Source organism: Camellia sinensis, chromosome 2 (assembly GCF_055761805.1).
Source record: "Camellia sinensis isolate YWXY chromosome 2, ASM5576180v1, whole genome shotgun sequence".
Taxonomy (NCBI): domain Eukaryota; kingdom Viridiplantae; phylum Streptophyta; class Magnoliopsida; order Ericales; family Theaceae; genus Camellia; species Camellia sinensis.
In genome coordinates, this window is record NC_138962.1 from 65,835,012 (window position 1) to 65,841,476 (window position 6,465).

The 6,465-nt window shown below is 39.3% G+C and overlaps 1 long non-coding RNA gene across 1 annotated transcript; it reads right to left on the minus strand.

Annotated features, from left to right (window-relative positions):
• Positions 1–595: 595 nt before the first annotated feature.
• Positions 596–1,683, minus strand: LOC145820081 (uncharacterized). The gene is made up of 2 exons (XR_014361018.1): positions 1,314–1,683; positions 596–853 (listed from the first exon to the last, which is right to left on the minus strand). It is a non-coding gene; the product is annotated as an uncharacterized LOC145820081 (long non-coding RNA).
• Positions 1,684–6,465: the final 4,782 nt, after the last annotated feature.

Here is a 6,465-nt window from a genome sequence, read left to right on the forward strand (position 1 = left end):
TGATTAGTTAATAAATCCTAAAATTTACTATGTGAAGCATACAAGTATAGACTATGCCATTCATTTTGGAGTAATTTGATATCATGCATTTTGAAAGAGTTTTGACGATGTACAACCCAAATAAATTGAGTTTACAAGCATGAAAAATCAACATCATTCCAAATTAAGCGACACAACCTCCATCCACTGGCATTCATAGAGTTATATCACATAAGCAACTAGCCTCATGGTAGAATGCTAGACATAGTAAGAAAAACACACACACACGGGATGCTAAAGCATAAAAACTCACATGTTTGACGTCCCACGAACAAGCTGCAAAACAAAGTTAGTAAAATATGCATGATCTTATATACAAAATCCTAATGCAATTCACTCATGAGATGCAACTAAACATTCGGCTTCTAAAATATGATATGTGAATCATCTCAAGAACATGACGTAGCGCACATAATCACATAGGAATTGATTAAATCCACAAATGCAAACTTAGCCGAATCAAGATGCATGAAACATGGATGCAAAGCATAACTATGATGAAAAATAAATATGATGTTTATGTACAAATAAAGAAAGCGAGTAAAAGAACGGGATAGAAAGAAGAGGGGCGGGGAATTATTACAACATTTAAAGAATAATTACAAACCAAATTAGAGAGGGATGAGGAGAATATTACAACAAAATAAAAACCTCACAATACACTCAAAATAAAATAAATAAATAAAATAAAAGCTTCATGTTCTTTAGAACCGCCGGCGGAAATTGGTCAATATTGGGAGATTACGCCATCTTGTTCGGAAGAAGCTAACCGACCGGCCAAATAGGCCGGCCGGCGAACTAGGCCAAGCAAAACCTGTCTTGTTGCAAAACCAAGAAAAAGAACAAACAAAAAAATATGTAGGTGGCTCAACTAACCACTACCGATTAGATTAAAAAAGAAAAGAAAAATAAAAAAAAAGTGCAAACTCACAATATAAACCTAAAGCAATAAAACAAATATAAGATAGAACATGCAAGATTATAACGGAACTAATATGAGACTAATACACGAAAAAAAAATAAATAAATAAATATGAGGTAAAACATGCAAGATTACAACAAAACTAATATGAAATTAAAGTATGCGAATAAAAATAAATAAATAAATAATTATGAGCGAAACAAACCACTAGGATTATAACAACACACTATGAAATATAAAGTAAGAAAATAAATATGAGATAAACAAACTACTTGGATTATAACAAACACAATGAAATAAGAAGCAAGAATATAAATATAAAATATAAGAAAATGAAAGATTAAAAATTCACCTTCCAAAGAAAGATTGAACTTCTTGATTTCCAAACTTCCTCTTGATCACCCTCAAGTGTAGGAAGTGTGTTCTCAAATCCTCAATTCGAAATTATGGAGTTTATGGAGTTTGTGGTATGGAAAGTGGCTAACTCTCAAGTTTTTCTCACTTTCAATCACTAAACATTCTTCCTTATGATCGAGGCGATTGATCTTTGGCTATATCAGAATTTTTGGAGTGGTTTTGGTGTATGGAAATGAGGAATTTCAGTAGCTATGGAAGGTATGGGGTGTATATGGAAGATAGAAATATTTTTGGCTAAACAACTCAAATTTTCTCTCTTTTTTCACTCTTTTCTCACTCCTTTCTCTTCAATTTCGTGGTCCTCCTCCTCTCTTACAATATGATCATTCTATATAGGCAATGAGGGAGAGTAAAGGTCAAAAAGAAGGTGGGAGACAAGGTGGGAGACAAGAATGTGATAGGAGGGCAAATTTTCAAGGTGGTTGCATGGGATACTCCTTTATGGATGCAAACAAAATATCTTTTTGACTATGGAGGATGATTAGGTATAATGGAGGATGAGTGGATGCACTTGAATGGCTCAAAAAATGGGTAAATGGGTTGTCCCAACCGAACCAAAATCAAGAAAAATGGGCTATTGTTGTTTTGGGTCGAATCAACAAAATCTGCTTTTAAGCCCAACTTCAAATGGGCATATCTCCCCCATATGGACTTGGTTTTAGGCGGTTTTTTGGTCCAAATTGAAGCCCCAGAAGTCTACTTTCCAATGGTGGTGGCCTCACATTTAAATTCCAAGTGTACAAAGAGATATGCCTAATTTAGTGAAGGCTGTCTCGGGCTGGGTCAACAAAATCTGCTCTTAAGCTTAACTTCAAATGGGCATATCTCCCTTATTTAGACTTGGTCTAAGGTGGTTCTTGGGTCTAAATTGAAGCCCCAGAAGTCTACTTTCCAATGGTGGTGGCCTCATATTTAAATTCCAAGTGTACAAAGAGAAATGTCTGATTTAGTGAAGGCTGCTCATTTCCTTCTTAATGATTTGATACTCATCCTTTTCCTAAACCAGCTTTCTTTCATCCCCTCCTATTTCCTTCAACTCCAAACCTATAAAGAAGATATTTTTAAATATTTTTCAAAAATTTCACCTCCTTTCCATTTATTTCCACTTTGTCCTTACTCGGTTTACTGAAAAGTGCAATATTTTAATCGAAATGGGAGCCTCGGGACATCGTAGAAACATTTAAAAAAACATGTTTTGAAAAGAGGGTTTTAAGGTCTAAAATAGTTTGGCCAAAAAATGGGTGAAGGTTGGGATTAAAACTTAAATTCCATCTTTCTTACTGAGAATTTTGTGAGAAACACATTCTAATTGTCATCATCGGGTAATCAAAAGAAAGCGCCCAAGTCTTAGGGCCGGTCAAAAATGGGGTGTCTACAGTTGCCCCTCTTTGACAGAGCTCAAAGTCATTTCATGACGTGAGTGAATGTCAAAGCCCAAAGACGACCCTTTTGACAAGGCCGTAAGACTTGGGCAAGCAAACAAGATGCAATGCAAGTGGTTGAACCCGAAGGTTGCCTACGTATCCTTTTGCAAGGAATCAAACCAGCGTAGTTCAGGGGCAGAATGCAAGTGACATGCTCAAAATGCAGTTTGAAGGTTGGACTTACACGCTTCACGAAGCCAGTTGTTTGAAAATTCATGATTATGCAATGCAATACCATGCCCTGGAGTGATGATAAAGATATGAAGATGACAACAATGAAGAGGCAAGCTTCGTGCAAATGATATGAAATATAACAGGGGATGCATTGCATTAAATGTGCCACAAGATCACATGCAAATGTGTCACGGAGAAAGGGAAGGTTTTAACCAGAGAAAAACAATGGTGTAACCAACAGGCATACCTAACCGTATTTAATACAGAAAGGGGGAAGGTTTTAACCAGAGAAAATGACAATGGTGTAACCAACAGGCATATCTCAGCGTATTTTATACGGAGAGAGGGAAGGTTTTAACCAAGGAGAACAACAATGGTGTAACCAACAGGCGTATCTCAACGTATTTTATACGGAGAGAGGGAAGGTTTTAACCAGAGAAAATGACAATGGTGTAACCAACAGGCGTATCTCAACGTATTTTATACGGAGAGAGGGAAGGTTTTAACCAGGAAGAACAACAATGGTGTAACCAACAGGCGTATCTCAACGTATTTTATACGGAGAGAGGGAAGGTTTTAACCAGGAAGAACAACAATGGTGTAACCAACAGGCATACCTAACCGTATTTTATACGGAGAGGGGGAAGGTTTTAACCAAGGAAAATGACAATGGTGTAACCAACAGGCGTACCTAACCGTATTTTATACGGAGAGGGGGAAGGTTTTAACCAATGAGAATGACAATGGTGTAACCAACAGGCGTATCTCAACGTATTTTATACGGAGAGAGGGAAGGTTTTAACCAGAGAAAATGACAATGGTGTAACCAACAGGCGTACCTAACCGTATTTTATACGGAGAGGGGGAAGGTTTTAACCAAGTAGAAAATGACAATGGTGTAACCAACAGGCGTATCTCAACGTATTTTATACGAAGAGAGGGAAGGTTTTAACCAAAGAAAATGACAATGGTGTAACCAACAGGCGTACCTAACCGTATTTTATACGGAGAGGGGGAAGGTTTTAACCAAAGTAGAAAATGACAATGGTGTAACCAACAGGCGTATCTCAACGTATTTTATACGGAGAGAGGGAAGGTTTTAACCAAGTAGAAAATGACAATGGTGTAACCAACAGGCGTATCTCAACGTATTTTATACGGAGAGAGGGAAGGTTTTAACCAGAGAAAATGACAATGGTGTAACCAACAGGCGTACCTAACCGTATTTTATACGGAGAGGGGGAAGGTTTAAACCAAGTAGAAAATGACAATGGTGTAACCAACAGGTGTATCTCAACGTATTTTATACGAAGAGAGGGAAGGTTTTAACCAAAGAAAATGACAATGGTGTAACCAACAGGTGTACCTAACCGTATTTTATACGGAGAGGGGGAAGGTTTTAACCAAAGTAGAAAATGACAATGGTGTAACCAACAGGCGTATCTCAACGTATTTTATACGGAGAGAGGGAAGGTTTTAACCAAGGAGAACGTCACATCCTAACACGTTTCACGGGAAAGGAGTAAAGGTGGATTCGAAATCCAAACGCGTCTCACGCAAGTGGAAGAAGGTATGGTAGAATGACAAGGGGTAACCTCTACATGTAGAAGCCACCGATGCCGCTTTTCTTCCTGATCATATTCACAACTTTCCCTATTCTCCAACGGGGTGACAGACTAGGTTGGTTCAGTATCCAGAATTGAGGCGCATACATGCTACCTCAACCTATGGGGCTGCCATACAGATTTCAAGCCGGGGATACACCCCTGGGTATTTAAACCAGACTTTAGTCTCGGAAATTCCAAACCTTTTGCGTTCTAGGCATCGCCATTTGAACTCTAGTTTCCACCGTCGCAGTTGGTCTCCTAGGAACTCATTGCAATCACAGGCAGGTGGCTATACCAGACCATCTGAAGTCGTTCGGGCACGACAAACACCAAAGGAATTGCACCTTTAGAGGATTTAAGGTCTCCTAGACCATTCTTAGACCATTGAAGTCGTTCGGGCACGACAAACACCAACGGAATTGCACCTTCAGAGGATTTAAGATCTCCTAGACCTAGGGAGTGCACAAGATGGTGTGATGCGCAAGATAGTGCGATTAAATTGAAATTGTACAAGACAGTGCGATGCGCAAGATAGCGCAATTGAATTGGAATTGTGCGATAGATGCTTTATTATGCGTTAGATGCACAGAATGTAAGGAGGAAAGATGGTGTAAACACCAGGCACACCTGCTGTTTTTAACCGATTTGCAATCCTAACGCGTCTCACATGAGAGGAGGATGGTTGGTGTAAACAGACAGGCTCACCTGCTGTTTTTAACCGATTTGGGTGGTGTAAACAGACAGGCTCACCTGACTATATTCTAACCGGGGTGGTATAAACAGACAGGCTCACCTGACTGTATTTTAACCGGGGTGGTGTAAACAGATAGGCACACCTGACTGTTTTTAATCGATTTGAGTGAATGTGCAGAATAGCGTAATGCAGCACAATGCGGGTGCACAAGACAGTGCGATATGGGTGAATGCGCAAGATAGCACAATACGGGTGCACAAGACAGTGCGAGTGGGGGGTGCACAAGATAGTGCGATGTAGGGATGCACAAGATAGTGCGATGCGCAAGACAGGGCGATTGAATTTGATGCACAAGACAGTGCGATGCCCAAGATAATGTGATTGAATCTGATGATGCACAAGACAGTGCGATGCCCAAGACAGGGCGATTGAATTTGATGAATTTATGTGGTAGGTGCATGAAGTGAGATTATTGTGCGATAGATGCACAAAATGAAAGAAGGAATTATATGTTCGAACCAAATACCATATACATATACCATGTACAGACAAAATACATACAAATACGGCAATATACAGACATGCATGTACGGTATACATACATAGGTTCGGGGAATATTCTGTTTGCAGCCATCAACGGAAAGATACCGTTACTGAGAAGGCATATTCCGTTTGCTGACGTCAACGCACGTACGCAAAACACGCAAAAAAAGAAAGAAAAAAATGCAAAATGCATAGACACAGGGGTTCGACCCTCTTATCTCAAGTTTGGCCTTCGAGTCCTCGACCACTGAGCCATGCCACTCTTGTGACAAAATATTCAAACAAATATATATATATAGGTATACGAGACATATATATACATAAGACCAAAACAAAACAAAAGAAACATTTGTTTGTGGGGTTTGAACCCCTGACCTTGGGCTCAGCCTTCCAGCCTTCAATCACTGAGCCAAACCACTAAACCTAAGCCACTTTTGTGACCAAAACGTTCAAACAAATATATATAATACATAGATATACAATATATACACATATATGTATAAATATACAATTCTCCCGCCTCTCTCTCTGTTTTTGTCTCACTCTCTCTTCCGTCATCTTCTTCGAGCGTTGTATCTGGCACACGATTTCAACAATCGCGGCGCCTGACCGACAGGCTATCCCATCTTGCCCCGATTGTCAATG